The 11,398-nt window shown below is 37.4% G+C and overlaps 1 pseudogene; it reads right to left on the reverse strand.

Moving 5' to 3' along the window:
* Window positions 1-4,769: 4,769 nt before the first annotated feature.
* LOC129676756 (40S ribosomal protein SA-like) lies at window positions 4,770-5,658 on the reverse strand (annotated as a pseudogene).
* Window positions 5,659-11,398: the final 5,740 nt, after the last annotated feature.

Raw genomic sequence — 11,398 nt, forward strand, 5'->3', positions numbered from 1 at the left:
CTCACTTCTCTATTTTGTTTATAAGTTGAAATGAAAATTTATGGAAAACATTGACACAGAACATTTACGATTTAAAAAAAAAGGCACTGAGCTCATTTGACGGAATATTAGCAACAAGAGATATCATAGAAGTGGTCTACCCTCATTCTTTACAGCAGAATTTCAAAAACCCATACCAGAATAGAATTTCTTGTCTTCCAGGTCTTCAAAACCCAAATATGTGGCAAGTGCCCCCGAAAATAAATTTTTTCATTATATTTTATTTATAATCTACTCACAATTGTAATTCCACTTTCAACAAATATTGTTGCTGCTTCCAATATATACAGAGCCCAACTTGAATGTTAGTGCTTTCTCTGGACTTCCCTACCCCAGAATTCTAAAAACCAATGTCTATATTTTCTTTTTAAAATAACCTGAAAAATGCAAGTGATGTCATGGGCTAGCCTCCAGCTCTGGAGAAGTATCAGCTTTCTTTTGTATAGAGCCACCTAAGGCCCTTTTAAGAAAGTATACATTCATTGCTTTTTTTGTCTAACACTAGGTATAAACAGACTGCCTGAGAGTGGGAAGAGAAGAAAGACAGGGAATGGAAAGAAAAGGCAAAGCTGAGCAGGTACGGGGTGTGAAACAGACTTGCTGCTCACCCAGAATAATGAATAGGTGAGTCAGTCCCAACCCACAAGTGATCTAACCACATCCTGGCTTCTCCTACCACACAGAGGCTGCAGCACAGGACAGGCAGTATGCCACTTGGCTTTCTTTGCCAACACTGCCCATCAGTGTACTGATATTCCCACAGAGTTACTACTGTATTATTAGAAAGGGAAAGGTTGGCAGGCAAGTCATTTCTGAAGTTATTTCATTAAGCCTGGCAGCTTTAAACTGTGCTTTCAAAGGAAAGAAAAATAAAGCCTTGTTATCAAACAGCTACTTGCTAGTCCTCAAACCCCAAATGAGTCTTAAATGTTCATTTCTGTACTTAAGAGGCTTACTTACATTGCTTTACAAAAATACTTAATTCAAAGGCAGCAACAGTTGTATATGTTGATGAACCCACATGAATATACCTCAGAATAAAGCTAGACACAGTAATTCTTGACAACTCTAAATCATAGGAATCCTTAACAATCTACCTACGTTGATATCACTCTCTGAGTGTTTCTGTACTTCCCCCAAATGTACATGTTGAAATCACATGCCCTTCAATTAAATGGAATTTCTAAGAGGAAGATAGGTTTTTAGAAGGCTGAGTCATCATGAATGAGATTAGTATCCATATACAATAAGCCTTAAGGATCTGGGATGCCTTTTCTACCTTGCAAAGAAATGAAGAAAAGCAGATAGAATAGTCACCAGACTCAACGTCTACTGGTACACTCGTCTTGGGCTTCCAGGCCCTTTGAACTACAACAGAACTGATTTTTGCTGTGTATGAACTACCTGCATCTCCTTCATTCTGTTGCACCATCTTGAACAGACTGAGATGTTCAATGTAGAAGTAGAGGCTGTGGGTGGGAGCACCCTGAAAACTTTTCTAAGTCACTATCAACCCTCTGATTCTCTTATGCTGTAATTTATTTTTTGACGTTTCTTCCTTCTCACTTTGTCCCTATGAATCTTTTCTTTGGACTTCTTTGTCTTATTCCTTATCTCCCTAGGCAGCATCTTATATAGGAGGTTTTGTTGAAGATGGAGAGGGGAGAATGGGGTGGGGTGGGGGGTTTGAGGGCGGGACTGGGAGGAGAGGAGGGAGGGGCTTGGATCAGGCTGTAAAGTGATTAAATAAAGAATTTTTAAATTTATTACAATTTATTCACTTTGTATCCCACTGTGGACCCGTCTTTCATCTCCTCCCAATCTCGTCTTCCCTTCTTTTCTCCCACTGTGCCCCTTCCCTAGTCCACTGATACAGGAGGTCCTTTTCCCCTTCTAGCTGACCCTAGTCTATCAGGTCTCATCAGGACTGACAGCCTACAGTTTGGAAAGGATCTTCACCAATGCTTTATCTAACAGAGAAACAATATCCAGAATATATAAAGAACTTAATATGGATCTATTTTCATGTTTCTGCATGTAGACATCCAGTTAGACCAGCACCATTTTTTGAAGATGCTGCCTTTTTTTTCCCACTGAATGGTTTTGGCTTCTTTGTCAAAAATCAAGTATCCATAGGTCTGTGGGTTTATTTCTGGGTCCTCTACTCAGTTCCATCAATCCACCATTCTGTTTCTATGCCAATACCATTCAGTTTTTATTACTATTGCTCTGTAGTACAGCTTGAGATCAGGGATGGAGATACCTCCAGAAGATCTGTTGCTGTACAGGATCATTTTGGAATATCTGGGCTCAGGGGTATTTTCTGAGACTGATACTCCAACCAAGGTACATTCATGGATATAACCTAGAACCCCTGCTCAGATGTAGCACATGGCAGCTCAGTGTCCAAGTAGGTTCCTTAATAAGGGGAAGAGGGACTGTCTCTGACATGAACTTAGTGGCTGGCTTTTTGACCAACACCCCCCACCCCAAGGGAGGAGCAACCTTGCCAGGACACAGAGGAGAACATTGCAACCAGTCCTAATGAGGCCTGATAAGCTACAGTTGGATGGAAAGGGAGGTGGACCTCCCCTATCGGTGGACTTGGAAGAGGGCATGGGAAGAGATGACAGAGGGATGGTAGGATTGGGAGGGAATGAGAGAAGGGGCTACAGCTGGGATGCAAAGTGAATAAATGTAATTAATGTAAAAAGAAAAAAATTAATTAAAAAAGAACTTAAGAAGTTAAATAGCAACAAACCTACTAATCCAATTAGAAATGAGATACAGAGCTAAGCAGAAATTTCTCAGTAGAGGAATATCGAATGGCAGAGAAACACTTAAAGAAATGTTCAATGACCTTAGTCATCAGGGAAATGGAAATCAAAACAACCCTGAGATTTCACCTTACACCCATCAGAATGGCTAAGATCAAAAACTCAAGTGACAACACATGCTGGAGAGGATGTGGAAAAAAGGGAACCCTTCTCCATTGCCAGTGGGAACATAAACTTGTACAGCCACTTTGGAAATAATTATTTTTTTAATTAAAAAGAAAATAACCAATCAGATTATGTCAGAGGCAGTCCCTCTTCCCATTACTATGTAACCCACTTGGACACTGAACTGCCATGGGCTACATCTGTGCAGGAGTTCTAGGTTATATCCACAAATAGTCCTTGGTTGGAGTATGAGTCTCTGGGAAGTTCCCTGTGTTCAAATTATCTTCTTCTGTTGCTCTCCTTGTGGAGTTCCCGTCCCCTCCAGCTCTTACTATTTCCCACTTCTTACATAAAATTCCATTCACTCTGCCCATCAGTTGGCCATCAGGCTCAGCCTCCCCTTGACGGGGGAGCAGCCTTACCAGGCCATGGTAGAGGACAATGCAGCCACTTTTGATGAGAACTGATAGACTAAGATCAGAAAGGAGAGGAGAACCTCCCCTATCAGTGGACTTGGGGAGTGGCATGCATGCAGAAAGAGGAGGGAGGGTGGGTGGGATCGGGAGGGGAGGAGGGAGGGGCTTATGGGGGGATACAAAATGAATAAAGTGTAATTAATAAAAAATTTAAAAAAAAAAACAAAAAAGTACCAGAAAGACAAAAAAAAAAAAAAAAAAAAAAAAAGAAAGAAAAGAAAATAACCTACAATCATAGTCTTAATTCTTTGCAAAGATACACTGCATCTTAATTTGGTTATTTGTAAAGTTAGTAAGCTTATGATTAACTTAGTGTTTTGGTGGGAGATTAAATAAAAATTTTAAAGACAGTAAGGAATTAATGAAATTAAATTAACTAAATAATATATGATAGTATTAGTGACTTTACTTCTCATCTTTCTGAGTCTCTCGGCTAGGTAACTCCTTTATCTGATTCAGTAACTGCCTGTTTTGTACAGTTCTGTTGGTGCCTCACAGGCCACTGAGAAAACATGTGCATATATCTCTGCCTAAGGCAGAGTCCAGAATGCAAGCATCACAGAGAAGGACAGGATTTAGGACCACACTCTTTGAGGCCAAACCCAAAATGTGTTTCCTTAGGAAACATGTTTCCTTAGGAAAGTTAATGTCTCTTATTCCAGTTTCCTTATCGGAAAGTAAACATAATAATGGTTCTGCCTCTTAGTGTTTCAGTAAAGTTATGCTGGCTGATATATGGTTAATGCTTAATAAATGTGTTTTTTTTCTTTTTTAATTTTTTATTTAACTTTTATTAATTACACTTTATTCATTTTGTATCCCCCCATAATCCCCTCCCTCCTCCCCTCCTGGTCCCACCCTCCACCCTTTTCTGCATGCATGCCCCTACCCAAGTCCACTGATAGGGGAGGTCCTCCTCTCCTTCTTTCTGATCTTAGTCTATCAGTTCTCATCAGAAGTGGCTGCATTGTCAGGGTTCTAGGCAGAGTGAATGGAATTTTATGTAAGAAGTGGGAAAGAGCAAGAGCTGGAGAGGACAGGAACTCCACAAGGAGAGCAACAGAACAAGAAAATTTGAACACAGGGAACTTCCCAGAGACTCATACTCCAACCAAGGACTATCTGTGGAGATAACATAAATGTGTGTTATTACAACTCAAATGCTACTTAGACATTCTTTCACTTCCCTATTTAAACAATAGCCATCACTCTACAATCTTTTCCCTCACTGAGCTTCATTTTTATTTCAGCGTTTAGGAACTTTATTTTTCTTCCATCTTTTTTCCTTTTCCTCAGGTGTCTACAGAGGAGCTCAGGACCGCTCAGTGGTGTCTCTAACCAACTCGGTGACCTGCGCTGTGGGAGCGGCTGACCAGTCCTCAAGGGCTGGCTGGGCACTCCAGTCTTCAGTAGGGAACTGCTGGATGGTAACAGAGGGCACCTGCACACCCTCAGACCAGTCTGCCACCTCTGGCTGAGGGGCAGTGAACTCAGGAGCCGGCACAATCCATTCACCCTGGAATTCCTCCTTTGTCACGGCCGTCTCAGTAGCATCCTGGTCTTCCTTCTCAATCTTCTCTGGGTCTCTGTAGAAGTAAAGACCAAGCATAACTTCCCATGGGTGCTAACAGGACATAGTGCCATGCACGCGCAGTACTCCCCGGGCCAGCATCCACCATATCAGGCCCACTAAGTGAGCACCCTTGTTGTTGCATGAGATGTTAACATCCACATAGCACAGAGTAGAATCTGTGTTGCACAGAGTGACGGTGGGCAGGTTGACATAAGAGGCCTCCGTGAGGGGCTGGTGGTCAGCCCTGGGATCAGTCACCAACAGAAGCCGTGGCTCCCTGAAGGCTGCTTGGATCTAGTTAGTGAAAGTCCCAGGTGTGAAGTGGCCAGCAATTGGAGTGGCTCCAGTGGCAACAGCAAATTTTAGCACGCATGAACACAGGCCAGTGTTCCTGGAGGAGATGACATTAACATCAGCAGGGTTCTCAATGGTAACAATAGCCCGAGCTGCAAGCAACAGCTTCTCCCAGGTCCTCTTTAGATTTATGATGTAGATACCATCACTCTTCCCTTTGTAGTTGTATTGTTCCATCTGAAAGTCAAGCTTGGTGCCACCTAAATGGGTTCCTGCTGCGGAATTTGAGGACATCCTCCTCCTTCATCGGCAGGACCTTAAGGGCTCCAGACATCGTGTAAGTTTCCCCTTTAAGTTATTCCAGAATTCAAGAACAACGCCATATGGACTCACCCCAGGGCAGCGCAGAAAGACGAGATTTATTTTTGTACTTAGCAATGAACACATTCTGATAAAACATGTTTATCTGTTTATGGAAGTGTTTTTTTTTTTTTTATTATTCCCTTAACATTAAAATGTTATATATAGGGAAGCACATATTTTATTTTCTTTAATTTCTAACACTTAGAACATAACAGGCACTAAGGAAACATTTGTCATGTCACTGGATGAGTTGATGCTGTATAAGAAATTCCAATGAGAGGGGACTCTCATTTTTCTGCAGGTGACACAACTTGTCACAAGTTGTGACACAAGGACACAACTTGCACACGGAAACCCTGATATTGTCTTTTGAATTTCTTCTTTGGAATAGTATCTGGAAAGCCAAGTGAAAACCTTTGAATGACTGGAATAGTAGAACGACTCCTATTTATTTGACATCCTGGGCATGATACTTATAATTAAGTTTCTTAAGATGACTCTCTCATAATGTGGCACATATGTATATTTAAGGGAATTTATGTTAAAATAAAAAATAATCATTGCATATTTTATAGGATAAATGTAATATTTTAACAATTTTATATTTATATTTTATATTTTTATGAGTAGGTAAATCAGGATAACCTACATATCCATTTAATATTTAGCATTTTTATAGTAAAAATTTTTAAAATTCAGTAGTTATTTTGAAGTATACAGTATTATTAACTTTAATAATCATGCTATGCAATAACATTGAAAAATTTATTTTTAAAGTGGTACTGAATATTGAACCTGGTGCCTCATGCATGCTAGGAAAGTTCTCTGCCACTGAACTATATCCCATTTCTATTTTTCTTCTTTCAAGTCTTGAGACAGGGCCTTATTAAGTTACCTCACGTGAATCCTTGGATCCCTTTGTGGCCTAGCCAGGCCTTGAACTTGTGGTGTCTTTGCCTTGTCTTCCAAATACCTAAGGTTTTAGGCCTATGTCACAAGACCCCTCCATTTAAATTGTCATCTCATGTCACAAACTAATTTTAAATGATGCAATTGGAGTTTGTTATGTTAAACAAAATAAGTGATACTTAAAAAGTCAAATGCTGCATGTCTTCTCACATATGTGAAGTCACATATAAATGCGTATGGATGAGTTGTCTCTCTCTGTGTGTATGTGTGTTGTGTGTGTATCTGTTTATCTGTATAGGGTAGATAGTAGAAAGGTACAAAGAGGACCAGAAGGATAAAGAAAAAGATCTTAAAAGAAAGAGAAGGCCAAGTTATACAGGTGACATAAAAGTAGAATGGGGCAGTTAGGTTGTAGACAGAAGGTAGTGATACATAGGGAACTTGGGAGTGTTGCTAGAGTTCTTAAGGTTAAATGCTTGTCTATGGCAACCTCCTCAATATAAGTTCAGTCATATATCACCCTCACATACCAATTAAGGAGATATGTAAAAGTGAAAAACTAAGAAAGGATATTTGTTTAATATGACTATGTCATGAAGAAAAACACATAAGTCCCCTAAGTATAAGTCCTTCAAAGTGCTGATAAGAAGTTTAGGTTTCAGTAGAGATAAAGAGTAAAACTTACAGCCTTAACTTCATTGGTAAGTTCTGACCATGTGAATTAACTGGATGTGATTCTGACAAAGTTTCCTTCTTAAATATAGAAGCTCAAAAGTTTCAGCAACATGGTAAAGACTAGCTTGAGTGAAAATTAGAAGATGGTCTAAGTCAATTGTCGTAGGCATAGAAGAGGGACTGCAAAAATAAAGATAAATGTTTGTTCTTGGAAGGGATTAAATCACTACCAACAGAAACCTGTTCATAGTGGGACCTATGAACAGGGAATGAAGAAATGTATCAAAGTATGAGGTGAACAGATTTAATTAAAACACAAAGTTCTTGAATCTATTTTCTGTGGTTATTTGTCATTATTCTTAGGAGCCGATTAAGCAGTAACATATGTCATTAATACACAAATCTCATTACACATGTAAAATGTGTTTAGAACATAGAAGGCCATGATTAGAACATCTCTGAAAGATACTGTTAACTACTTCCTACTTGATTTGAAATGAAAAAAAAAAAAAAGCTTTGTATTTTATAAAGTGCAAAATGTTGGTGTCAAAACTTGAGTCAATATTTTTAGTGAAGGAGTATAGTCAGATGTATAAATGTTTACTGCATGCAAGTATGGACATAGAATTTAGAATAGGAAGAAATACTTAATTCAATTGATCTTTAGATCAACTTAAAGAACATGATGTTAAAAGAATCTGAGAGCCAAATTGAGGAAAATGTTTTTGTTTGTTTGTTCTGGTGAATCAGAAAGTTTCATCATTTATACAGCATTCCGAAATGAAGGGATTAAAGATGCATGATTGTGAGACATGTTTCCTTTCTGATAGGATGCTCCCAATTTATACCTGAGGCCTGAGTCATACTGGCTCTTTTTCAGGCATACTAGTTACTTATGTTACTTAAGTTACCTCACGTGAATCTTTGGATCCCTTTGTGGCCTAGCCAGGCCTTGAACTTGTGGTGTCTCTGCTTACTTAGTATATATTCATTTGTTTTTTAAAAAAAATCCTGGACAGTATTATGTTAGTTGCTCTAAGAAAACACCTGACAAAAATAATGTGAGGAAAGAAGGGGTTACTTCAGCTCACAATTTTAGGACAACCTTACCATGGTGAGATGGCATAGAGGCAGGAGATTGAAGCAGCTGGTGAAGTTATCCTAGTCAAGTATCAAAGAGATGAATGCATCTGCTTAGCTTGGTTTCTTGTTTTTATTCAGTACAGGACCCCAGCCCTTGGAACAGTGCTGCCCACATAAAGGGTGGATTTTTCAATTTCAATTAACCCACTCTAACACATCCCTCACAGCATGCCCAAATGTTTGTCTCCTAGATGAATGTATATCCTATGAAGCTGACAATCAGCAGTAACCATCATGGGTAAGTACTGTTATCATTTTAGAGAAGAAGAACTAAAAACAAAGAAAGGACATGGTTTGTCTAAGGTTAAAGGACCAGTAAGTGGTTGCAGTGAAGTAAGACTTGATTCCAGCTAGCTTGTCCAGAATTTACATCTTTTCCCACTGTACTATGGTATTTTTTCAGAATAGGATGGGCAGCTGGTTATATTGGAACCCTGGTCAAGTAACAGAGAGATGAATGTTGCTTTGAATGAATAAATAATTTTTCTAAAGATATTAAAAAATGAACTACAAATTGTTGCAAATTTCTATTTGAAACAAAAACAGTATTATGTTTTCTTATTATGAGACAAATAATTGAGGAATGAAATTATTAGCAAGTTAGCAGTTTCATAGTCTGAAGCAATTTTTTAAGAAAGAAAGCACTATATACATTATTTTCCAGTATCCAAAAACATTCAAACCTATATGACTTATCAATAATGTTACCAGAGTTTTAGGGTAAAATTGGTAGAACCTAAATTGCAGGCTGAGCCATCTGTCCCTCAATATACTCATTAGAGATAATTAATGGTGAAAATCAAGAAAAGATCTACTCACCATGTCCATACTAGGAAGAAGAACAAATACAGGAGTCCATTGATCCCCAAATATTTCTTGAAGGGTTCTGACATAAGGGTAGGATATATGTATAACTACTCAATCCTGATGAGGGTGTTTTGCTGCAGGATGAAGAAGATATGCTTTTCCTCCTCTTACACATTAATATATACTTTGTATATTCTTTAGTAACTTGGGGAAATGGGACTAATTAATGCTACCTTTCAGAACTGTGCTTCAGGTGAATAAGAAAAGAAGTTTCCTTCACAGTTCCCTTCCATTCCAGGTAAAGAGAACTTCATGAAGACTAGAGTGGAACATTATAGTTGATGCCAAAATTAAATGTTCCTCACAAGTGATAATTTTAGACTTAATTAATTAATAAAAATTTGCTCTGATTCCTCAAAAATCTTCTAACATTTTATTTAGTTTACAATATACATATTCCCTACATTTTAGACTTTAGAAATATAAAACATTTCAGTCTGAAAATGTTACATCTTTTATGATGTCCACCCCCAAAGAGTTATTGTCTAGCACTACATTGTGTTTACTGTTCCAATATCTCTTTATTTCATTTAATAGACTTTTGGGCAATGGTGTCTCATATCTCTGGAACTATCACAACTTGACATTGATTGCAAAGCTGGATAAGAGAAGATCTGTGAACTGAGGGCACTAAAGTTAGAACATCTGCAGGATAACACTCTAAATCTTTCCAAAGCCACAACATACAGAATACTATATGAGTTCATTTTATAAAATGCAATAAAAGGACTTTCATTTTTTCAAACCACTAGACAATAAACAAATACATTTCCATGTCAGAAATCAAAAGGGAATTTTATAGTTATATGGTTGCACCAAGAAGACAAAGAGGTCATATGAAGCTAGCTGTCCTAGTCATTTCCCTGATTCTTTGAAGGGATGATTTTGTAGTTTTTGTTGAATTATGTTTTGATAAATACTCATTTTACTTTTGATATTTGATTGTATAATATTTAGCTATCAATTTCTTACTTAAATTTTGATTCTTGTTCCTATATTTTAAAATGTTAGACATATCCACTAAATAATAAATTGTAGCAAATAAAATTAAAACAAAAAGCTGAATCATTCCTAGAAAGGAGAGATTACGAAGCTAGTAGCAAAATGCTTTGTAATTTAAATGTTTTAGATTACTACTTAACATTGCTCTTCTGTTTATAGAGTATATCAATAAAGATTATTATATAAAGAGCATAAAGCACCTAAGATGATGTACTAATTCACATGTGACTTAAATAACATTTATTGTGGCTTTGAGGACATTATTATGTGTTCAGGATGGTCTGGCAATGCCCAATGAAGGTTACTATATTTACCAAGAATCTTTGGGATAGAATAAGTATTTTTGCTTAAAGTTTCAATAAAAACAAATTTTGTATTGTAATTTCATTTCTTATTTACAGGATGATTTTGAATAAATATATTATTTCTTGAATCCTAGCTTCCTTGTTGCTGAGTAGTGGTACTATCAACTGTTGTCATGATATTTAATAAAATTACCCAAAGAACATAAAAACTCAAAAGTTTGCAATAAAATCCTAATGAAATAATTTTATAAGGCTTGAGAGAATAAACAGCTATTTAAGGCTTCTGATCATGTCCCCCTATGACCTGGAAAATTTGCTAATGATAGTCATTCAATTAATTACTTCCTTTATGTAAGGTGCAATCCTAAAACATGAAGTTGGAGATAGTGAACAGCAAACAACTCTGCTTTTAAAGAAATAAAAACTAAGTGGCTAACAATCTTTGATCATGTCTTTGTAAAAGCCTCTGAAGTCTAAATGATTGTATTAATCACTTATTAATAAAGGTACATAATGCAAATGAGGGATGCATAAATCAAAGCCTGTAGGGCCAAGGCATATTCTAAAAAAAATAAAAAAAAAATATCTTGCTCTCCATCTGGAACGCCCAATAATCTTTTAGACAAAAAGCCAGCTCAACTCACAAATGTTAACTTATGCAATATAGAAAACTACATATCATTTTCAAGGGGAGGGGACTTATTCTGTGAAGCTTTTCAGTAAAGCTAAAGCTTCAAGGTAACCATAAAGCATAGTGTGGATTGTGGTGGGTGAGACATCATAAGACAATTTGTTTATATGCACTCTGAT

The sequence above is a fragment of the Psammomys obesus genome, unplaced genomic scaffold (assembly GCF_907164565.1).
Source record: "Psammomys obesus unplaced genomic scaffold, mPsaObe1.curated_primary_1811, whole genome shotgun sequence".
Taxonomy (NCBI): Eukaryota; Metazoa; Chordata; class Mammalia; order Rodentia; family Muridae; genus Psammomys; species Psammomys obesus.